At 35.8% G+C, this 25,105-nt stretch overlaps 1 long non-coding RNA gene across 1 annotated transcript in view; it reads right to left on the bottom strand.

Moving 5' to 3' along the window:
- Window positions 1-25,105, bottom strand: part of LOC110597987 (uncharacterized) — a 104,564-nt gene that overhangs the window by 21,630 nt on the left and 57,829 nt on the right. The gene's annotated exons all lie outside the window — the stretch shown is intronic.

The following is a 25,105-nucleotide window of genomic DNA, read 5'->3' as shown; positions in this document are numbered from 1 at the left end:
ATAACCTTAACCATCTCTTCATAAAGAAAAAGCAGCAGAGTGGAGAAAGTCCAAGTTTCTCTGCTCTTTTTCTACTCCATTTCTGTCTTAGTTCAGCCTAAATCCATATGTGCAGGGATGGTAATTTTCTGAGCCTTTCTCCAAACCAGAAAAAGAACTATAGCTTCTGTTGTCCTTACAAATTATCTTTTCAACTGATTCTGGAATTGCCATTTCAAAAGGTCTGTGTAGACCAGACTTCTTATGTGTACTCAATTAAAACATAAAACAAAACACTCATACTTTAATTTCCTTATCATCTCATAGAAGTATGTTCTATGCAAGTGTGGCCTATCTCAACAAAAAAAAAATTGAGCTCCTTGAGGCCACAGGTACTTATCTATTTCTTTAAAATGAAGCAACAAATATGAAATTCAATAGGTGCTCTATTTTCTCATAAAAGAATAACAGTTTGGATTGGCGTTGTAGCTCAGTGGTAGAGAACTTGCCTAGCATGTGTGAGGCACTGGGTTAGATTCTCAGTACCACATATAAATGAATTAATAAATAAAATAAAGGTCCATTGACAATTTTAAGAAAAAAATAACAGTCTTTCTTGAAAATTTTTCCCTATGAAACTAACTTTACTTCCCCACAGTCCTGACAGCAGCTGAGGCTGCAGAATATAGACTATTATAATGAACCTCTTTTTCCATAAAGTCCAAGTTCAGTCTTATTTTTAAAACTTAATATAGTAGAATCATGCTGTTATTTTTGTTATAGCTAAAGTAATTCTGAAATGTAAGTCATTTAATATCTCACAAATCAAACATTCTATAAATAGAAAACTGTAGGAAAATAGATTTATGGAAACATACCAACAAGTTAACTAATTGCCCAAACTATATTCTCAGTGAAAAATAATTTATAGGATATTATAACTATTTTTTTCACATTTTAAGGAACTATAATATTATTACTGCCTTAAATATTCTATTATTGCAAGGAGAAATTTAAGAAATCCAATTCCTCCAGAAAGAAAAAGATGTGTATTTCACTAAACATTTAAATTTTATTTTTAATTTTTTTTGGAATTTTCTATTTGTTAAAAGTGATTGTTTTGCTTTTTTGTAATGGAAGCATTTTTAATGATCTGACTCTCACTGACTACTAATGACAGAGTGCAAATCCTGGGGAACAATTAATGAGAAAGCAACAACATGGAATGCTGGCCAGATGGCTTGCTTTCTCAGCCTCTCTGAACATCAGTGGGTTAGAGAACCTGCTCCTCACTAGAGAAAAAGGAGGCAATCTCACCCCTGAGTAGGATCAAAGAGCACTCCCTCTGCTTTTCGACATAGGCGAAGAGAGGTTTGGGGTATATTAAGAGTGTATCTCTACCATTGATTGAGCCATTTCTATGTACTAGCATGCTGTCAAATGTTTGATACATGCTGTCTTCTTGAATCCATGCACTCGTTATTCCTATATTACAAAAAAAGGAAACTGAGCTTCGGTGCAGTGAAATAATTTGCTTAAAAACACACAATGGTAGAACTGGGATCAAAACCAGGTGAGCATAATGTCTGATTCACTAAACTAAGAGCACACATTCATGGAACAGCTGAGAAGATCAAATTGAATCTTCAAATTCCACATCTCCTCTATGTGCTCAAACTAAGCATTTTTCGATATATATAATATATGTGTGTGTGTATATAAATATATATATATACATATATATATATATGAATGATTAAAACATAAAATTGCATTGTGCTTTTTATAACACCTTGATTTCAGAGTTATAAAAGACAATAAATGATAATAATAACACCTTTAACGGCTCCAAGAATAATTTCTACTGCCATTTACTAGACATTTCGCTTAGGTACTTTGCTAAGCACTTTACATATATTATTTCATTAAAAAAAAGAAGTAACCATAAATTTTAGAACTTAAACTCAATCTAAATTGAAACATGTATGTACCTATATTTTTTTCAGAGTAGAAAATATGGACACAATTTTCCATTTCCTTCATTCCACCTTTACTTCAAGAAGGCAGATTTTCTATTGTCCAAAGTCTGGCTGATACAGGTCTGAATGATTAATTCATAACAAAGAACAAGCAAAAGGATCTGAAGTCAGTGAGCAAGGGCTTAGCAAGGTAAGAGAGCAAACACCCAGCTGAGAACTAATTGAAATCAAATTTACTCCTCTAATTTTTTTTTTTCACCTGCTTGTGCCAGGTGGTAGAAGCTAGATATAGTATGACTTACGGAGCTTCTCTCTACACTCCTGTAAGTTAGCAGGCCTGCACAGTGTCACCCCGGGCTAGCAGGGAGAGTAATTCTGCCATCCCCATCGGTACAACATTAAGGGAAATGAATCTCATTCTGTTCTTTTTTGGGAAGTAATTTATCAGATGATTTATTTACAGTGGAGTCTGCATGACAAGTAAACAAATATGTTATTTTTGCCCACTGTAGTTGTGTTTTAAACATGAGAAAGAGAAAAGCGTAAGTGTCTTTCTAGGATATGTGAGTAGCTCTGACAACAGCTTTGGAAAATAAAGGAACTCCATTACAAGGCGTTTAGCAGAACTGATTTACATACTAGAGTAGACCTTTCATGAATTCTGCCAACGTAGAGAGGAAAGGGGAGGGAAAAAAAAGAGGCTCCAATTGCACGCTACCACTGTGCATGTTGATGAATCCCCCAGCACATGTTAATTAATGCCCTATTGTGTTTGGCAGACTACCAGGGACTGTGATTGTACACGGGCTGATCCTTTAAATGGAAAGTGCCTTACTCTATATTGAAAAGAAAAAGATTTGTATTTGTATAAGCCACAACTATTCCTTAGGAATAAGTGTTTTGCGTTTAGTGCAATTAAGAGAGAAGAACTGCCATCTATCACAATATTTTATCATTACACTTAAAAAAAAAAAAAACTCAACCCCAGTAAAGTAAGTAAGAAATCATGGAAATGTCATTGTTTTTAAGGACAAATGTCATTGCTTCCATTGTCCTGTATAAATCAGTGTCCAGATTTCACCCATAAATGATGATAATTAATACTGTTATCTACCATCTTGTGCTGTGGCTGAAACAGAAGATTGTGCTCAAGCAATTAAATGAAAAACCTCATAATAAACACATGGTGATCTTGAAAAAAGTAAATAATGCCATTCTGGAAACAGCAGTAAATTGAACAAAAGCACAAAACAGATACAAATACCCTAGGCTTAAAGCTGACATCCTACCAGAATTTTAAATTTAATCATGAAAGAAAGGGCGGGGAGTTGGGTGGGATATCGGCCAGATTGACAAATGTCTCAACTCTTATTGCTTATTTGTTTTAATTTGCTTTTTACTACTTGCACTACAAAGAGCTGATAAATATTGGAAGTCTTAAAGCATGAGTGTCCTAGGAAAATAAATTGCATTATATTGTTGCTCCTTATGAATAAAATTGACCTATCTAAGGAGCTACTACAGCAACATTCAGAAAGATATTGCATCCAAATCAGTTAATTAAGGACCTTTCATCATTATAAATAATAATAAAATTTACTTTCAGCTGATTAAGAAACCACCTCTTTCCTAAACTACATTGCTGCGTCAAAATAGGCTGGTATCTTTTTATTTGTAATTTTTCCTTAATGATTTCAGTCATTTGGACTTTCTCACATGTGTAATCCCTCTGGATTTCCCCCAGCACATTTAAGCTTTATTTAAAACAGAAATCCTCAATGTAAATTATAAGGGTCACATAACCTGAATCATATGGTATAGGGTTGTTTATTTAAAATATAATCTCCTGATCCAGGCACAGTGGCACATTCCTGTAATCTCAGTGACTTGGGAGGCTGAGACAGGAGGATCACAAGTTCAACTCAGTGAGACTCTGTCTCAAAATAAAAAGTAAAAAGGGATGGGTATTTAGCTCAGTGGTAAAATGCCCTTGGGTTCAAGATTCAATCCCTGGTACGAAAAATTATATACGTGTGTGTGTGTGTGTGTGTGTGTGAATGTGTGTGTGTGTATGTTTGTATGTATTGCTCCTTATGAATAAAACTGACCTATTTTATATATGTGTGTGTCTCTGTGTGTGTGCATATATATTATATATATGTACACACATATAAAATTACATATTATACATAATATAAAATTATATACTATATGATATAAAATTATATATGATATACAATATATAGTCATACACATATACACATTTCCAAGGCTCAGTCCCCAGAATGACTCCCCAAACAAACACCAAAAAAAAGAGTCTGGTACTCCATGCTCTTGACATGGTAGAAATCCAGGAAAAACTGGATTTCAAACCAGTAGGCAACGTTAATTTGAATTATTATATATGCTCTTTTTCTTGAAGTTCAGAAGTTTTTCTTACAAAATTTTACTAGCTCCTCTTTTATTAAAATGCTGGCTTTCTCTGGACAATAAGTGTCCCTGTGAGAATATCATGTTGTGGACTTTATTTACATGGTCAGATCTGTTCTCCTGGTATGAGGAGGTCAGGACCCAACACTCTCAAAGCTACATTGCTGTGTCAAAATAGGCTGTGTCAGGATCCTTTTTGCCTTCTCTCCCAGTGGAAAAGTGCTACAGAACTATGGAATGTGGAAGTTCAAGTTCAGAGTAGAGTTTATCACAAGAGTGTTGATAGAGAGCTTTGATAGGCCCTCCAACCTTGGGGGAATCTCCTCCTGGGACACACTGTGTTAATCTTACTATTCTTAAATGTATTTTAATTTAAATTAGTATGCAATGAAATGATGATATAAAATTCCAGCCTTAGAAACAGATGTATACAAAGTTACTGATTAGTTTTGCAGTATATAACTCTTGGGTCCATGAATGAATGTGTTGAGTGTTTACTATGTGCCAAGCTAAGAGCCAAGTGCTTAACATATATTACATCATGGATCTTTCAGCAGTAGCCCTCTGAGAGAGGTACCATAATTCCCCATTTTAGAGATGAGGAGCTGAGGTTCTGAGAGGACAACTAGTTTACCTAACTTGGAATTCCATCTAGGATAGTCTGACTCCTGTGCTTTAACCAAGAGGCAACCTGCCTCTAATCTTAAGTAGGCTACACTTTCCTTTTTAATCAGTCAGTCTTTGTGCCTCATGTCTTTGAAATAAAGTCTGGGCTCTATATGAGCATTTGTTTTCTTTGGGAGTGCTTCTAGCCACTATTACTATCTGATACTTTCTTTGAGATGAGAACAAAGGGATTGAGCCCCACCTCTGGGTTTCCTTGCCATCACTGTCAGAACCACCATACCACAGTGACGTGCTCAGGCTTAGTAAGCGAGGTCCTGCCGGTCTATTTTAGGACTCAGAGCTCTGACAGAAGCTTACTGTTACATTATCGCACAACATGATTACAATAGATGAAGTTACTTTCAAGGAAAGCCGGAGCCTGTACCCTGCCGGTACTTTGTTTAATGAGCCCAAGACAAAAATAACAGCATCTAATGGGCAGGGAGGCTAAGAGAATGACACAAAACAGTCTTTACAGAGGGCCACTCTGAAATAAAGCATAAGCCAAAGGCAAACTGCAAATTGATTTTTAAAATCTCATTTTGTTCCAAATTCTCATTGCTTTATATAGAGGATTTTGTTTCTTGATTGAATTCCAAAGTTCTACAAAGGAGACTGCCCAGTTCCCATCAGGCTTTCCCATGTCTACACTCCTCCTCACACCTTTTCTCTCAGGACACTCATTTACTGAAGATAGCTCCTTTCCTCCCTGTCCAGTGGCAAGAGATTTCTCTTAAGATGAGAGACTGTGTGGCTTTGAAGGTGTGTTCTTGCTCTTTCAGAAAATCTATGCAAGGAGATTTAATGCTAAAAATTGGTCTTGACCCCAGAGTCTTCTCTGTAAGTCCATAGTAACTCTTTATGCCTTATTTGCTTTTTCCTACTCTTGATCTGGCTTTGGTTCATAACTTTGAATCCAAAATTCACTCATCTCAGTTCTTAAACCACTCAATTTTCAGAAGTGTGTATCAGATCTTGGTTTTGTCTCCTGGAGATCACAATTCTTCTCTGGACTATCTTTGCTGGCTGCTTATTATTAGTATATAGTATCACCCTTAAATCTCTACATTTACTTTTAGTGTTCCTCAACTTATGGTCAATGCTTAATTCAAGAACTGTGAGTGAGCAGTCAACCCTGACTGAAATTTTGCCTGATTATTCAGGAAAGAGTCACTTCTTCCTCCCCTGTACTTGATCTGAACCTTTTTGTGACATTTATACCACCTACTATGATTATCAGTATATATTATGTTATCCTTTATGAATTATAAGCTCCTTGGTGTTAAGAACCAGATCTAATCTATTTTGTCTATTGTCCACAGTGTTTTGAATTAATAAAACAGTCATGATATTAGATAACATTTGGAGAAACTCATGTTTCAGGCACTGTGCTATAAGGTTTTCATGGTCTCTCTCTCTCTCCCCTCCCCCTCTTTCTTTATGGTACTAGCTCCCTCACACATGCTTGGCAAGCACTGAACTATATCTTCAGCCCTTTTTAGATTTTATCTTGAGATAGAATCTTGCTAAGATGCTCAGGCTGGCCTTGAATTTGGGATGCTCCTGCCTCAGACTAGCGGTGATTACAGGTATGCACATAGTATCTCTCTTAATCCTTACAAGAATACTGTAAAGTAGGTGTTACTGTTATTAGTATTTAATCCATGAACTTAATAGTTTTAGAAATTTGCCTAAATTTACATGGCTAGGCTGTGTGGAGCCAGGATTCTAAATCAGGGCTGCCTGACTTCAGAACTTTCTATTCATTCCACTACAGTCTTTATTGAAATGGTTGAATAAATAAACCCATTCAAAAAATTAAAGAAGAGTAACTTATTAAATACAAATTAATATTTAATATTTCAAGTAAATACATTATATGCCTAACATTTTTAAATATCAGTTTTTCTGAAGGGCTTTTCTCTGATTCTATCATATTTAATTACTGGCAATAGCTTTGGTATGTAAAAAAAAAGTTCAAATTAAAGATGAAAATAAAACCTGATCCAGTCATTCAAGTTAAACAGTGAATGGAAAGTGTGATGGGAGAAATTTACCATGCTTTGCACATAGTAAACATCCTTATTTGTTTAGCAACAACACAAAAGAAAGAATTAACAAATCATTGAATGAACAAACATGCTAAAAATCAGCCTTTATAATAGCTACTTTACATAATCAATAAAAATGTAGAGCAATTCATAAAATATTTGTAGTAGAATATACTAACAGTGGTATACATCATGGTAAGCATGTAAAAGTATGAGGAAGAGCATCCCATCAAAGTCCCCATAGAGGAATCAGACACAATATCAAATCCCAGAATTAACAGCTCAAGTATGTCATTCAATAATGGAAATGGCTGATTCTCCTTACCCATAACATTTCTAGATTAAGTGAAATATAGAATATATGTCTAATAACTTAACATATAAAAGCGCTCAGTGCATATTTGTTATCTTCTGTCCCATACCTCTCTATGGCTCTCTTTTAATGGACTTTCAACTCATATATATATTTTTTTAATTTTTTAATTTGTTTTAATTAGTTGCACATGACAGAAGAACACATTTATGTACTTTGATATATCATACATAGATGGGATATAATTTCTCATTTTTCTGAGTATACATATTGTAGAATCATATTGGTCATGCAGTCATCAGACAAGCCCAGTAATAATGTCTGTTTCATTCTACTATCTTTCCTATCCCCACACTCCCTCCCCTCCTCTATTTTTGAGACCACAATACTTTTAAGGTGTTCAGTCCCCATCATTAGAGCCTAACCAGTAGAAACCATATGTGTATTCCTTAGAAGCCCCCAGTTCCATAATAAGAAAGGGGGAGACATGATATTTGTAATAATTCCTGTCTTCTATTCAGAGAGGCCTGTCTTAGTATATTTTGTCTTGCTATAATAAAATAAATACCTGAAGCTGGGAAATGGGCAATGAAGATTTTTATTTAACTCATATGTTTGGAGGTTCAAGAGCATTACACTGTATCTGGCAAGGGGGCCTCTGGCTGTTTTACAACTTGGTGAGCAGCAGACAGTGAACTGGCTGCAGAAGGAGCCAAGCACAGGGAGTAGTCTCACTTTGTAACAACCTGCTCTCTCAAGAACTAACTTACTCCTTAACACCAGTGTTAATCCCTTCCAAAGAAATATCCTTTGACCTAATTATTTTCCACTAGACGCTTCTTTTCGAAGGTTCCACAACCTCTCAACATTTCCACAGTGGAGACCAAGCTTTCACCACATAAACCTTCAAGAGATACCTCCAAATCATGTCTAAATCATACCAAGGTCTAATCGGAGCCCTCATATAAGGGCAATGCCTATGCCCCCTTGTTATTGTTTGGATGTGAGATGTCCCCCAAAAGCTCATGTGTGAGATAATGCAAGAAGGCTCAAAGGAGAAATGATTGGGTTGTGAGAGTCTTAACACAATCAGTGAATTAATCCCTGACAGGGATTAACTTGTTATGCTCGAATTCGGGACCCCACAAGACCACCAGAGACCCAAGATCCATGTAAGCAGCAAAGAAGTGTTTATTGCGAGCTAGCTCCGTCCTCCGCGCACACACAGCAACTGGTGACGCTGAGAGGCCCCGAGCCCAGGGTTTGCAGCAGTTTTATACATTCTTTGGAGAGGGCAGGGACTTCACATACATCATAGCAAATCATCACACACTTCGGGAAAATCAAATAACAACTCTAAAACATGATTAGCACATTCACTGGCGGGAACAAGTTGGGTAGGGGTGATTGGTCAGTACAAAAGGGGTATTCCTTTGAACTGACTGGTTTGAGCCAAGAGGGGTGTACGTGCTGAACTACATGGTTTCCCAACTTGTTATCAATCACCATAAACCACTGGGAGGATTATCTGGCATCCCAGGTATTTCCCTGTCTCATGCTGATTGGTGGCTGCTAGGGGGCTGCTATGGATCCCCACCTAGCCTGACTGAGTCAGGGACACCTGGCGTAGCAGATCTCTCCTGTTATTTGTAGATAAACAACTTAGCAGGGTGGGAATGTGTATAGGAGTGCTCTGTGGGTTTTTCCAAGGGCTAAGGTCATGTCCCTTCCTTGGACAGGCTTTGCTCTGAGGTAGAGGCTGGCTTTTCAAACTGAGTGGTACCTGAAGGCAGGTAGTGTGTGGATGGACAAGGTGGATCCCTGGGGGCATGGTTTTGGGGTATATACTTTGAATGCTTCCTGATCATGATGTGAGCTGCTTTCCTCTGCCATACTCTTCTGCCATGATATTCAGCCTCATCTTGACCCAAAAGAATGGAGCTGGCCTTATCTGGTCTAAGATCTTCTTTGAGACCCTGAGCCCTTAAAAAAACAATCCCTTTTCTATAGTTGTTCTGGTAGGGTCTTTTTAGTCACAGCAATGAAAAATCTGACTAAAACACCCCTTTACTCCTTCTAACTCTTTTCAGGGGTAAAGACAGGGCCTGTGGGTTAAAGCAATGTCCAGTTTTCTTCACCCACTTCATGACTTTAGACTGCAAATATACACAGCTTCCCCAGATATTAGGGTCTCGGACAATAGGGGTCAATCTCATACTTACTGCTCTGTTACTGAAAGACCAAGCAATCTCATTCTGCTTGGGACTTCATTTTGCTCTGAAACTTAACCTCTGACCTACTGAAGTCCTAAAGTCAGGAAAATATTACAGAAAAGCTCTGTGGAAACAGTTCTCAGACAGATGGTGATCACCTAACCTAAGATAGACCAAGATAACCACATATCTGAAATTCCAGATGGCCCCCACCTAGGTGTGGTGACCCGTATCTAAACTAGAAGCCCTGCCGTTTGGCACATACTCCCCTTGAGGCATCCTCACGATTTAAACCAATCAGTTCAAATGAATCCCTCTCTTGCAGTGACCAATCACCCCTACCCAACTTGTTCCCGCCAGTGAATGTGCTAATCATGTTTTAGAGTTGTTATTTGATTTTCCAGCAGTGTGTAATGATTTGCTATGATGTATGTGAAGTCCCTGCCCTCTCCAAAGAATGTATAAAACTGCTGCAAACCCTGGGCTCGGGGCCTCTCAGCATCACCAGTTGCTGTGTGTGTGCGGAGGACCGAGCTAGCTCACAATAAACACCTCTTTGCTGCTTACATGGATCTTGGGTCTCTGGTGGTCTTGTGGGGGTCCCGAATTCGAGCATAACATTACCATTCTCTTTTTGAAGATATCAGATTCATTACATTATGTTCATTATCCCTGTATCTGTCAGTCATCAGACAAGCCCAGGATCTCAATCATCTCTCATACCTAGAACTTTAATTCTCACTGAGCTCTGTACAGTCTCTGACCTGCTACATCTCTCCTGCCACTCCCCAATTTGTAAAATCCTCCCAGTATTCCCTCTGGAATTCCTGGGCTGCAGTCAACAAAATCCCCTAGATCCTTAACCTCTTCTCTGAACACTCCTTTTACAATTTACTCTAATGGAAACCTCCCTTTCTCTGAGAAGGTTGCTTTATTTCAGTGTCTCTCAGTGGTTGGGTTTTTTTGTTTTTTGGTTTTTTTTGGTTTGTTTCGTTCCCCCCCCATCCCCCACCCCCTACAGATTTCATACAACTGGGTTTGGAGATTGGGCATTGTTATCTTCATTGCCCATTTAGACCATTCTCTCTTACATGCCATGACCACCATGTTGCTAAATCCAATAATCAGTTTTAGTTCTCATATTACTTAACTTACCACTAACATTGGATAGGGACTTTTGAAACTTCCTCTTTGTCTGACTTCTAATACATTTGATCTCCTGATTTTCCTCCTGTGTCAATGGCTATTCTTTTTTAGTTTTATTTGATGATTCCTCATATCTCTATTGGACTAAATATTATAACTACCCATGAATCAGTCCTGATTCATGGGTAGTTATAATATTTTATTTTATTTTATTTAAATTCACGAGATTTATTTTTTCCAGTCTTATGAATTTAAATACCAAATATATGTTGAGAGTTTCCAAATTTATATCTCTGGACTTCTTATCTCCATATTCTGCCTACTCATCCCTTCCAGTTAGAGGTGTAGTAGAGATCGTAAGCCTAATTTGTCCTAACCTGTACTCTCAACATCCATCCACACTTTAGGCCTGCACCCACAATCTCAGTTAATTAAGACCTACACCTTAAAGCTGCCTTGACTTCTCTCTTTTTCCTCATACCCTATGAACAATTCATAAGAATATCCTGTTGGCTGTTGCATCAAAATATACCTAGAATATAATTACTTCTTACCACCCTCACTGCTACCATCCTGGACCAAGTTATCATCCTTTCTGGGATTTCTGTAAGCACCTCCTACCTGGTTTCTTTTCCTATATCCTTAGCCACCTACACTCTATTTTAAATACAGCAGTAAAAGAATATTCTTCCAAATTACAGTCAAAGCATGTCACTCCTCTGTTTAACCATAAAGATTTCCTTTTCTACTCAGAGTAAAAGTCAACGTTAATATGAAATCTTACAAGGCCTTATAAGTTCTGGACCACAGTACCTCCCTGACAACACCCATTGTCACTCTCCCCCCTACCTTACTCTGTTGTACACACATAGTGTGTGTGCTTGCTCCTTAGGGCTGATCATTTGACCTGAGGTCTTTTCCCCCAAGATGTCTGAAAGTCCATATCCTTTACCACCTTTCAGTCTTTGCTCAAGTATCACCCTCACAAAGAGACTAACCCTAACCTGACAACCCAAATTAATTGTGCAATTCTCTCCTAAGAATTGGGCAATTCTCTCCACATTCCTAAGCTCCTTTACCTGCCTCTACCTTTTCATTATATCTATCTATTTTTAACATATGGTGACGTTTGCTTTATTTTTCTTCTTCTCTTTCCCCTCCTCCTCCTTCTGCTTATGTAACATTTATTGCTTTTTGTCTCTCTCCCTGCTATTATTGAGTTCCATAAGAGCATGGATATATTCTTTTTTTGCTCTCCAATTTGTCCCAAGAAACTGAAAAGTATAGTATATACATAAAAACATAGTATGTACGTAATAAATATTTGTTAAATAAGAGATAGATTTGTATCGTGTTTTACAGTATATGGCATGTTGTCATGTCCTAGGAAAATATACTATTAAAACTCCTCTTTGTTAATCGCTGGGTAGTGACCATTATTCCTATTATCTGGATTAGGAAGATGAGGCCAGAAATCATTAATCATGGCCTCTGAATCATTGTTTTTGCTGTTTCATCCTGGTTATCAAATCAGTGTTCTTTAAGATGTTGCTTAGGGTTGGGGTTGTGGCTTAGTGGTAGGGTTTGATCCTCAACACCACATAAAAAGTGATTAAATAAAATAAAGTTATATAAAAAAAGATTTTGCTTAAATTACAGCATTAGAATGTGTCCTAAAACATCTATTGGTCACTGAATGCTGTGTATGGATGATTGCACACAAACACAGACTGTAGGCCAAGGTCTGTTCAACCACTTATTTAAACAAGAGGGATATCTTTGGTTCTTGACTCATAAAAGGCAAATGTACTTTTTCCTTTACAAGCAGAGCTACATAGACTCTCATTTTAGTCTTTTCTCTTTCACTCACAAGCCACCTGGCATCCTGTGATTGGTTTGACATGTTGAGATCAGGGCTTTGATCTCAGCATTACTCTGAGATGACACCTTGGAAGGTGACTAATATAATTTTATTAAATTTAGATTTTGGTAATTTGCCAGTACTTACTCACTTGACTGGGAGAGCAAAGGTCCTTTGGTACTTCTGATCATGAAATTTAAATACTGTGACTCTCGCTGATTGCAATTGAATGTGTTAAGCATATTTTAGGCACAGCTTTATGATTGGTGACCAGAAGCAATCTTTTGGTTAGTTGGCAATCCCATCTGAAGAGAAAATCTTTCAATACACATTTTCAGCTGCCTTTCTCTGAGCTATGGTCAGAACCTCATCTCTGACTTCCTTCAGGAGAGCATTATTGATCTTTTAAAAGATTCTGTGTCTACTTCCAAAAAGTGTAAGCAAAATTCCTTGTAGCTTCATGTTTTTAAGAAAAGTTACCTTTATTCCTGGCTGTCTATTTAATTCTCAAAAATTCTCTCAGCTGTGGATTTAGCTATTTATTTTGTTGCTGTAGTTGTTTATTTCTGACCAGAGACAACAGTTGAATTGATGCTAATAATCATTGAGATTGTTTTGAAAATCTTGAAGATGATTGCTATAGTTGTTGTTCATAGTTGTTATAGGAAGGAGTGTAATAAGGAGTACATGTTTCCTGAGAGAGCATTACCTTCTGCTTCATGGTTCTTTTAGGTACTTCACCCATGCAATTTAGTACAATGAAGTCTCACCATCACCTAGAGAGAACTATGTTTAATGTCATTTTGCAGATGAAGGGACTAAAGCTCAGTAAAGTTAAGTAAGTCTCCTAAAGTCACAGAGCTAGGAAAGTAAAAGCAAGGATCTGAACCACATTTCTGGACTGCATCAAACACTTGAGACAAATTTGTTGATTCTCTTTCTTTTAGAACCTAACACAGCTAAAATTTAGATACACAAAAGAAAGAAAGAAAGAAAGAAAGAAAGAAAGAAAGAAAGAAAGAAAGAAAGAAAGAAAGAAAGAAAGGAGAAATAAAGAAACAAATGGATGAACAAACTGGAAGTAACATATAAGATGATCTAAGAGATGTAACCATGCTTTGAAAATATCAGTTAGTCAGAGAACCTACATTTTGGGAGCAAATTTTTGCCACACGCACATCATATAGAGCACTAATCTCCAGGATATATAAAGTACTCAAAAAACTTAACACCAAAAAGAAAACAACCCAATCAATAAATGGGCTAAGGAGTTGAATAGACACTTCTCGGAAGAAGATATACATTCAATCAACAAGTATATGGAAAAATCTTCAACATCTCTAGTAATTAGAGAAATGCAATTCAAAATTACTCTAAGATTTCATCTCATTCCAGTCAGAATGGCAATTGTCAAGAATAGAGTCAACAATAAATGTTGGCGAGGATGTGGGGAAAAAGGTACACTCATACATTGCTGTTGGGACTACAAATTGGTGCAACCAATCTGAAAAGCAGTATGGAGATTCCTTAGGAAACTTGAAATGGTACCACCATTTGACCCAGCTGTCCCATTTCTAAGTCTATACCCTAAAGACTTAAATTCAGCATCCTATAGTAATGTAACCACATCAATGTATATATCAGCTCAATTCACAATCACTGGAAGCAACCTAGATGCCCTTCAATAGATGAGTGAATAAAGAAACTGTGGTATATACACAATGAAATATTACTCAGCATTAAAAGAGAATAAAATTATGACATTTGTAATTAAATGGATGTAGTTAGAGAATATCATGCTAAGTGGAGTAAGTCAATCCCCAAAAAACAAAGGCTGAATGTTTCTCTGATAAGTGGATGCTAATCCTTAACAGGGAGTGGGAAAGCATGGAAAAAAATGGAGGAACATTGATTGGGCAATGGGAGGGAGGGCAGGAAAGATGGTGGAATGAGATGGACATCATTGCCATAGGTACATGTATAATTGCACATATGGTGTGATGGTACATCATGTACAACCATAGAAATGTAAAGTTGTGCTGCAATTGTGTACAATGAATCAAAATGCATTCTGCTGCCATATATACTTAATTAAAATTAATTAATTAATTTTTAAAAATGTCAGTAGAAGTCTTAAACCCATGAAGCCATCTCAATGGAGGTGACCTGAATCTCCATGGAAACAAAATCTCTTAATCTTCTAATGAGTGGTTAGTAATAACCACTAATGAAAATAATTCAATTTGTTTAAAGTTAAAATATACAGATAAATTGGAAGTGGCCATTCAGAAAGGAGAAAATTTTGAGTGGCTCAAGGCATAGAATGCTGTTAAAATTTGATTTGTAATATTTGTGTCAGTCAAACCTCGTGAATTTATGTGCTAAAGAAAAGATTTTGGTCATTCAAGTCTTCATGTTATGGAATCTATCTAACCACAAAATGAAGATCTGACCCTAAGGGACCAAACAGTTTGAACTCGAAAATGTAAATTGTAAATTGTAAAATGTAAATTGTGATTGTTTTGGCAATCCCAAAAAGCATGCCAGTTATGTTTTTAGGACACTTTATTGAAGGTTCATTTTGAATAAGAAAGGAGTACATTGCACTTATCAACCCAATGACAATTTTTGTATATTAATAGTTATTACCATGTTGAGGTTCTTTTAAGTTTTTTCTATTTTTCATGAGTCAAATGACTAGAGTATATTTGAATAATAACAAACAAAATACTCATATTTTATTATTTTAAGTATTTTTTTGTTATAAAATTCAGGGCCTAATTACTTATATGTCACTCAATTTGCTTATCCTTGAAAAATATGCATTAATTATAAGTACCTCTCTCTAATATATACACCAGAGAAAAAAGGTTGAATATTTAATAATAAAGTTAGATTTGAACAAGAACTATTGAAAATAACCAGCCTTAATAAAACCTTTGTAGAAAAGATGATCTGTGTATTAGGTGACAAAAAGTCTAAATGCAGCCTTTAATCATCAAAATTTTGAAAACATGAGGCTAGAAGGAGAGTTAAAAAATCTTCTTGTTCTTAACTTCATTTTATAAATGAGTAAACTATGATATAGCTAGTTGAGAAAAAAGTGGAATCACCCAAGTTTTCTAATGCCTAAACTGATATTATTTTTGCTATAGCCCACAAATATAGGGCTTAATGGAGTCAAAATAGCTACATGTGTCAGAATACTAGAAGTTTGGCACAGACAGCCTTACTCATTTTATTTTCAACAATCTTGCAAGATAATTATTAAGATCCTCATTCAACTGGTGAGTCAATTATAAATTTCTATTTTGAGATGAAATCACTTGCCCAAAATCACTGTACAGAACCAGCAATCTAATAACAAGTCTTTCTGAATCTTAAGTCTTTTTTGCTGTTAAACTTGCCATTTCATTTAAGAAAATAAATCACAAACAGGTCTATAGGGTTGTATAGGAAATGCAAAATATGCTGATTGGCTTTCCCTTTACCGCTTCACCATTATGTAGACAAAGTTAAATATTTATGTAAGATTTATAACCTGTATGCTTCATGGGAATTTTGATCCAGAGGAAACCTGAGAGTAGCTAATTCACCCCATTCATTTATAAATGAGGTAATTAAAACCAGAAAGGTCAAGTACTTTTCACAGAGGGATAGTTGTAAAATTAGAATAGAACCAAAGTTCTGGCTTTAAGTTCTTTTGTTTTTTCTACTATTGCACATTCAAATTTGGTGGGATGGGGGATATGGAGAGGGGAAAACAAAGGCTGGGAAGAGACATAAGTACAATGGAGTGAGTGTACTAACAAGGTCAATGCTGATGTTCTTAGAGATAGTGCATTTTAAATGTAACAGGATAGTTTTCCTATAAGTCTTAGGAGACAACAAATGAACAGAAAATACCTACGATGTTTGGCTAAGAAAAGAGATCCTATATCTTTTTTTATATTTTGTTGTGTCCTGAAAGTGAAATGTGCATTTAATGCAAAGCAGGAATGAGGATAATTGTCAGTGGAGGCACTAGTCAGCAATTAACTATTTTTCTTTTCTTCTTTGTGAGTCTTTTTATTGATTTATCTTAGGAGAAATTGTTTTAGTAAAAAGAAAAACACATTTAGTAATTTCCCCCTATATCTAGTTTAACTTATTTTCTTGGGGAGAGTAAGGTAGCTATAAATACCTTTACCACTTGATCTTGTAACCTTAAATGAGGGCAAAACTCCCCTTGGCACTAACAAGAATTTTGTCTATGAATAGTTACAGAATTGGGTCCATGACGATTAGGAAGCAATTTGATTCTTTCCCAAGAGATAGCAACTCCGGCACAATTTTCAGATGGAATACACACACTAGCATCTTGTCCATATTCCTACCTAATAATAACAAGTATGAAAGAGGGGGAAAAAAGAGGAATTCTTGCAAGGTTTAGCTGGCTTGCTTCAAAAGCCTGTCAACTAAACAAATACAGTGAAGTACCAGGAAAGAGAGCCAGGAAATTAACTGCTGTGGGCTATAGTTAATGAGTGGTCCAAAGAGAAGGAAGCTATGGTCATGGAAGTGTATACACAGAATGAAAAAAAAATTAACACTATCAAAAAGAGTTAGCCTGCACAAATTAGATGCTTATTCAATTCTGAAGTTTATTGCTTTCTTGTGGGATCTGCCTCCAACCAGCTACAGAAGCTTTCCCCCCGCCCCCAAACAAGATGAGCGAGATCAATCAAAACATTGAAACTTTGAAGCATGGTTAGGCTGCTGGGTAAAAGCATGCAAAATATGTCTGAGACTTCATTAAAAAATGCCTACACAACACCTTGGGTAAAATCCACAGCAGCTTGGCATTGCCGCCTCATTAGGAGTAAAATGAAGTGGTCATTCCCTGAAGACTGCCCCTGCCATATTCTGACCAATCCCATGAGTGTCTTGCTTGCACTCTGTGATTCAAAGCCTAAGCAATCATAAATCCTCTCAACTCCAGCTGTGCAAGGGTCTATTGGCTTTAGGCAATATGGCCAAGCCAAGGCAATATGTCTATTCAGTCTCACTTTTAATAGAACTAATCACAGGCTTCCTACAAATAACTTCTTGCCCTTTTACAAACATTTGAAAACAAACAAATTATCAACAACTTATCTGAATGACTAAACTACTCATTACAACAAACACTGCTCTCGATGTGACAATTCCTAGAATTATTTTAGGGATGAAGACAACCCACAGAGGAGATGGATATTCTTGAAACAAGTGCTCTGGTACCTGTTGTTCCTGTACCAATACCACAGGGAATTAAAAATCAATAAGCTCTCAGGACTGGGGAGGAGCTAGACTTCCTCCTGTGAGTTCTCCATCACTGTGATACTAAGAGAGTAACTCCAGGACCAGCTACACTAGGAGCTTATTAGAAATGCAGAACTGGGGGCTGATCCCAGAACTCCTGAATTAGAATATGCATGTTTAATGAGATCTACCAGGTCATACTTTTGCACATGAAAGTTTGAGAAGTACAGCTCTGCGGCAAGATTTCACAATGGAGATCATCATCAAATAGTAACAATAAAAAATTCATAAGCACCATTCTATGTTGAAAATTTACCTGTACGCCCCCTTTTTGTCAATGTGGTTCCAAATAGCCTAGTGACAAAAGAGGCTTCAACATTATTTTAACTATAGAATATAGACACTTTGAGACCCAGCAGTTGGATTAACATGAAGTGATGCCATCTTCATTAAAATCCTGATAGGATCATTATTTTTTACGAAATACTTGATACCAGAGATGGAAAAGCGCTGTAAATAAACATTAAGGTATTTATGTGTTTGTTCACTATGAGTAAATTTTAAACAATTTAATGTGTTTTGAAAAAAGAGGGGCCAAGACCAAAGCTTTCTATTGAATGTGTGTCTCAGTTTACACTATTAATTTCTAATGGAAGTTTCTTACAATTGGAACTAAGCTCTTATTCTCACAGAGAAGCCTCGTTATCAAAACCTTACATTAGTACACATAGATGACTTCAATGATATGCTGCTGAGGTATCTTTTGGTTAATTCTATAGCTGTCATTAATGTCTATATTTTTAAACATTTTCTTCTTGTTTGTATTTCTTTGTTGTGAGTTTAAGAAAGTAAAATAAAAATATTATCTATCCTGGACTAAATTTTTAAAGAGTATAATAATTACTAAGAGCTATGCAGAGTCAAATTAGATGAGCCATGGTCCATCAGTCAAATATCCCAACAAAGCTTCTGATTACCATCCTGAAATTAATATTTTCAAAAACAGATACATTCTTGGTTTTCTTATTTTCAACTGCTATTATATTATAGTTCTGTGATTGATAGATTTTTAAATTCTAGATTTTTCCAAAGTGTATTTGAAAGGAATACAAGTGCTAGAGACAATAAGGGTCTTATGGTTAATTAAATTTGGGGAATACTTGTCTAAACAAAATCATACAGAATAAAAAAAATTCCTGCCTGACTCCTTAATAGCCATCAGTACATTAAGAGGCTTTATTAATACCCAATAGCAGGCATATAGTTTCATCCTCTAAAACCGTGTGGCTAAGTGTGTCCTTTGTGATCAATATCTTGAGTTATATACTCTGGGACACCCTAATCTAATCTAAACTTTCAATCCTGTTTATATTTTCATTCTTCTGAGTACCATATTATACTGTTCACAGTAAAAGCCACAAGCTAGCACATTGGAAGTCTTTATTACACAATTTTGCACAAAATTATAAACACTTCTGCATTATTCATTATAGTTTTGTCTATTAATCTTGCCTCCCAATTAGAATATATGTACTTGGTCAGTAAGTATCATACCTTACACTTTCATATCAACTGTAGAACTTAGCACTCCATTGGGTATGGTAGGTAATAAAATATTTACTGGCATACTGACTTATCCTAATTTTTTTAAAGTTTTTAAATTTTTCATTGTATTCAATTGTTCTAGTATTTCAGATTTGATGAGTCAATCTTTTTACTTTCAGTGGAACTTTCTCATAAATTTTGTAAACTTGGATTTTATAGCTAATAAGCCTTTGTTTTATGGCCAATTAATATAAATATTACTTACATATAATTACCCAGATGATACTGGACCTTGTATCTTTTCAGGTTTTTACAATCTGTGGTATATATGCCAGATATTCTTTCTTCAAATGCAGGAAGCAGACATGCAGAAAAATTCCAAGTGCAGTTGGACCATTAATTTGAACCTGTGTTGTTATTTATTCCATCACCAATGAGTTCCTTAATAATACCCAACAATTGTTTGTATTTGACACTGCAAATAATATTGAAATTATAAATCTAGAAGGTATCAAAACCTCTTATTCATGTATCAGGGGACTGAGGCCCAGGGAAGTGATGTCAGTATTCTCTAAGGATGTTGGCAAAGCTTTCTCTGTTTTGTTCTGCTAGTATATCATTCTTACAAGTACAGTTTTCATTATTTTTCAGTAAAAGAATAATGGTATCATACCTTTATTTATTCTATAGTTTATTTCTTTTTTTCTATTTCCACCCAGACCATGAGATCTGACTTTAATTTAGCCTTTTAAATGGGCTTTTAAAAAATTAAGAAAGGAAAAGCACCATGTTTTGAACTTGGAAATTTCATTTGTTACTTCATTCTTTGTGGTGTGAGGTAGCAAGTAGGGGGACTGGAAAAAGCTCTTCTGGACCCCTCATTTCAGGGTAGTATAAAAACTGGCTTACCTAGCATGGTGCCGTGTGCCTTATATTCCCAAATCCTAGAGACTGAGGCAGGAGGGTTGCTTAAGTCTAGGTGTTTAAAGCCAGCCTGGACAAGAAAAGAAGACCCTATCTCAAAAGAACAAAGAACTCTCTCAATGTTGGTTCCTTTTGGTTCCCTGGCAAAGACCTTACACAGGGTCCTCAGGTTCATATGAACATCTTATACTGAATTTTGTGAATTAATTAATAATAACCAGTCATATGCATACTTATACAAAAACACTGTGATATTAAAAAATAGACTGGGCTTTACTTGTCACCCTGGAATTAACCACCATTCAATTATAGAATTCAGATTTAGGAAATATTTGGAACTGTCTTAAATAGGCATCTAAGTGAACAGGGAAAGCGAATTGCTTCTTTCCCCACTTGGAAGAAAAATGTCTTTGTTTTCAATACCTCTCTTAGGGCGTTTGTCTAAGTGCCTGCTTGAAGTAAGAAAATTGGACAAAATTATTTATCAATATTCTTTATTATGTTAATATAGCTATATTTCAACTGAGTCCATTTTTTAAAAAACATCTTGACATTCCAAGTCGGGGGAGGAGTGGATCACCCTCCCCTAAAGGATATATATCCATTGGGGTAGATTTTATTTTCAAACATAAAGGTTCAAAGAGTTAAGAAAGTAAGATTTCAAAGTCACAGAGGTGTCTCAAAATACCTATCAATGTTTCTACTCCCACCCTGTCCTTTTCTGGACACCATTAAGAGAACCACTGAAATTGAATTCAACTGCTATGTATTATGCATGACTGCATTGTTTACTGTATTGCTTTGTGCCATTCAGTTCACCTGAGATGAAATCAGGCAAAGAAGGTAAATTAAGTCTACCTTCAGAACTCTAGACTGCTGACTCTTATAAAATTTGATTCAGTAGTTTATCTAATGTTTTAAAAACTCATTTTATTAAGTTGTAAATCATATCATTCAGTACTACTACATCAGAAGGTAAAATTAATGATAGAGATAAGGACATTAGAAAAAGCCACAGCATGGTTACATGACAACATGAAAAAATTGATGAATAGCAGCTTAGGAGCAGTGACACAGGGTTCAGATTTAATTTGAATGGTGAAGGGCATCATCCTATTGAGCAGACTGGATAAGGATAAGTTCATATTGGCACATGGTTTGATGTCATCATGGGTGACATGGAGCAGTGGTACAGTGAGAAAATGACATGTGGCATTTTGAAGACTAGAAAAATCAAAATTTGAGGTTAACTCCGAATAAAAGTGCATTTTATTTGCTAGATAAAGAAACACTATGCAGTAATTCTAAAATGTAAAGGTTTTCTTTCTTTATTCTTCTTTTTTTTTTTCCTATTAACTCTTCAGAAGTAGCAGAAGGCAAAATTGATGGCAAGGTTGTAGGGTCATGTTAATTGTTGGTAGCAGGTAGACAAGTTTGTGAGTGGAAATTCAGTATTAGTAAATTTTTATCAGAATGAAAGAAATGCCACCATAAGGAGATACATGCTTCATCAAGAATTTCAGTACCTTTCACATAACAAATGTGCTTTAGTATTCCAATGCCCACGCCATCACAAGAAAGGGGATGGGTTTAAGAAAAGACAAAGGGATCTTTAAGTTCACATAGAAACAAATAGGCTGAGGTATAAAGGGCAATGATTTCTGCATGAAATTCCAAACATGAGCAATTAGGTGTACTCGACAGATTGCTCATAATGCATCATTAGCTCTCAAAGCCATACATGGATTACACCCAGTCCAAGTCAGCAAATTTTGCCATCAAGCCCTCTGGCCACTGACTTGTCCTATTACTACCAGAGTTGGGAACTAGCTCCACCATGGCTATTGAGCTTGAGCCCCACCTGAAGCTGCAGCCAAAACATATAAGGAAAGTCAATTATTGACGGTCATCACAGAGTTTAGAAATCCTGACTTACATGTTTTATTGAGTCAGAAATTAAGACAAAAAAAAAAAAGGAAAGAAAGAAAGAAAGAGAAACCCTCTCCTTTTAATCTCCTAATGACAGATCTAGGAAATCAACACAGGTTTTCAGTCTTTGTTTTAGTAAACCTGATCACAAATAATCAGCTTGCTGCCTAGTCTCCTTTCAAGGAAGAAATGCTGCCTATACTTTAAATAAGTCTGAGAAAAAAAGAAAGCATCTAATTTCAGTAGGGGGTGAAGAGTAGGGAATGAACTTATGATGCAATGTGTAAAATTTACATTTTTGCTTTATGAAAGAAACTAAAACTAGTGTAATAATATGCCTTAATAACATAAAAGAGAAAATTAGGTAGTTAACCAAATCCTTAAATATGATATGATATTAAAATAGTTACCAGAGTCTGAAAATCAATCAATCTACATATACAGTGATAAAGATTTGGAGATACTTATCTTGAAAATTTAGTATGTGAGTCAGGCCTCCTGCTTGATTTAAAATGAACACATTTAAGACTCAATGCATGTGACTGTCTCCTAGCTTATGAGTGAGACTGAGGCAAGTGTACACTTGCCCAAGAAAAGTAGACCTCTCTAGAACTCTCCTTCTGACCATTGAGGAATCACACTCAGCAGGATATCATCAGGTCTCTGCTCATAAAATATACACATTCATATTTATTTATTCCTGTAGGACTAAGAATTGATTTTTAATGATGAGCAAGCAATTTTGCATCTTTGAAATGAAATAAGGTTTTTAAACCTCTTGATTCTGGGCATGATCCATACCAGTTCTTCATGACCATCTCTACAATAATGTATAAGGGACTCAGGGGTACAACACTTAAATATTTAATTTAAAAATGAAGGGAACATGCTAAAATTTTGCAAGTGTCTCTAAGAGATGTAGGCAGTGTGAATATGCCCCAATGTCACTTGACTTTTCTTCTGATCACTATCTTTTATTTCAATTACAAATGGAGAGATAGTACACAAATAGGGAGCACAGGAGTGGGAAAGAAAATATAAAAAAAATCCAAGATGTTAAATAAAATAAAGCAAAATTCATATCACAAAAAGGCATAGGCAAGAGGAATATTTGAACAGACACATTTGCGGGAGATGAAATAGTATGTAGCTGTGTTGGTCTCATATGTATGTTGATTTCTGTATTAAGTTTTGTACTCATTCTTAAACACTTTTCAATTTTTAATTATTCTCTCATTATTTATAAATATTAGAGAATAAACTTATAAATCTGAATATAATTTAAACTTCCTATTCATCTTTACAAACTTAAACAATGAAATACAGAGATTAAAGCAGTTATTAACATTCATTTTTTTTTGCAACAAATATTTATTAATACCCAGCATACATAACTAGGAACAAATGAATCAGAGGAATAAATAAGAGCTCATCACTCCAAGAAGCATAGATGAAAGTAAACTAAGAAATAGGAGTAATATATAAATAAGTACCATAAGATTTCAACTGGTTTATCACAGAAAAGATACCAGCCATTGTCAAGTGCTTTCTAGGGAAAGGCTGAGAACAATGATGGTCTCTGAGTGACAGGAGTATGTGTTCTTATAGGAACTGACCTCATATGGCTCCTGTAAAATAACCAGTGCTTTTCATGTGGTTTACCAATACATAACAGATTTTCAACAAAATGTATAATATCAATGCAGACTTTCTTCATTTTGCTGGTTAAAAGATCATTTTTTTACAAAGAAAATAATATTTTAACTATTCTTCCAATTGCACGTTCTTTTAAATATTAATTTAATAGAGATTAGTTGATTAGTAATTTTCCATCAAATTTTGGCTATCTGAGCAACAGAGTCAACTATTACAGGCATCCCTCTTGTCTGTACTTTGTTGTATAATGTGTGGCAGAAGATATGATCATGTTTCAAAAGTGATCCTGAGGGGCTGGGGATGGGGCTCAAGAGGTAGCGTGCTCGCCTGGCATGTGTGGAGCACTGGGTTTGATCCTCAGCACCACATAAAAATAAAATAATGATGTTGTGTCCACCGAAAACTAAAAAATAAATATTAAAAAATTCTCTCTCTCTCTCTTAAAAAAAATGATCTTGAAGTTGTGATTGCACAATGAATACTGTTTCCAAAGTTTTCCTGGGTTTCCAATAATTGGGTGCAAATACCATGCCATCAACATTTCTCTACAGTCTGGCATGTGCAGAAAGGAAATCCACAATATCATAAGTATTTGTTCACCAGAAATCAAATCTCAGGCCTACAACTGAGTGCAAAGTTACCCATTAGCAGAGACAAAGGTCTTCAGTTCCATCGATGCAGGGTCCGGTGGCTGAGCCTATGTTCTCCTTTAGATTCTGATCCTATGATATGTTAGTGAATGCATTCTTAAAGACAAAAGACATTCCTGCAGTCCTTTTAATAAAAGCAAGGTTCTGGACTAACTGTATGAAAACAACGTAATGAATGAGTGAGCCTTTAGAAAAAGAAAATTGAGTGTCTTCAGCTGTTCTGAAATATAACATAAATAGCCTGTTTGTGTTTATACTATGCTAAATGTTGTGCTAGGACCTACAAAGAAAATAAAAACTGCCTTGTTTTCTTACGGACACACACCATTGTGTAGTTACATTACAGCAGTGCAGGGACTCTAGGGGTCGACTAATCAGAGACTGGGCCCTAGGAATGAGTCACTCCTCTTTCCTTTCATTGTTTGCCTTATTCACAAAAGCAGACTGTGCAATTCTCTTTTCCTAAGTTAGGAGATAATTCAG

The sequence above is a fragment of the Ictidomys tridecemlineatus genome, chromosome 1 (genome assembly GCF_052094955.1).
Source record: "Ictidomys tridecemlineatus isolate mIctTri1 chromosome 1, mIctTri1.hap1, whole genome shotgun sequence".
In the NCBI taxonomy this organism is placed as follows: domain Eukaryota; kingdom Metazoa; phylum Chordata; class Mammalia; order Rodentia; family Sciuridae; genus Ictidomys; species Ictidomys tridecemlineatus.
Note: the sequence above shows the minus strand (reverse complement) of the source record. Positions and strands in the feature narration are given on the sequence as shown.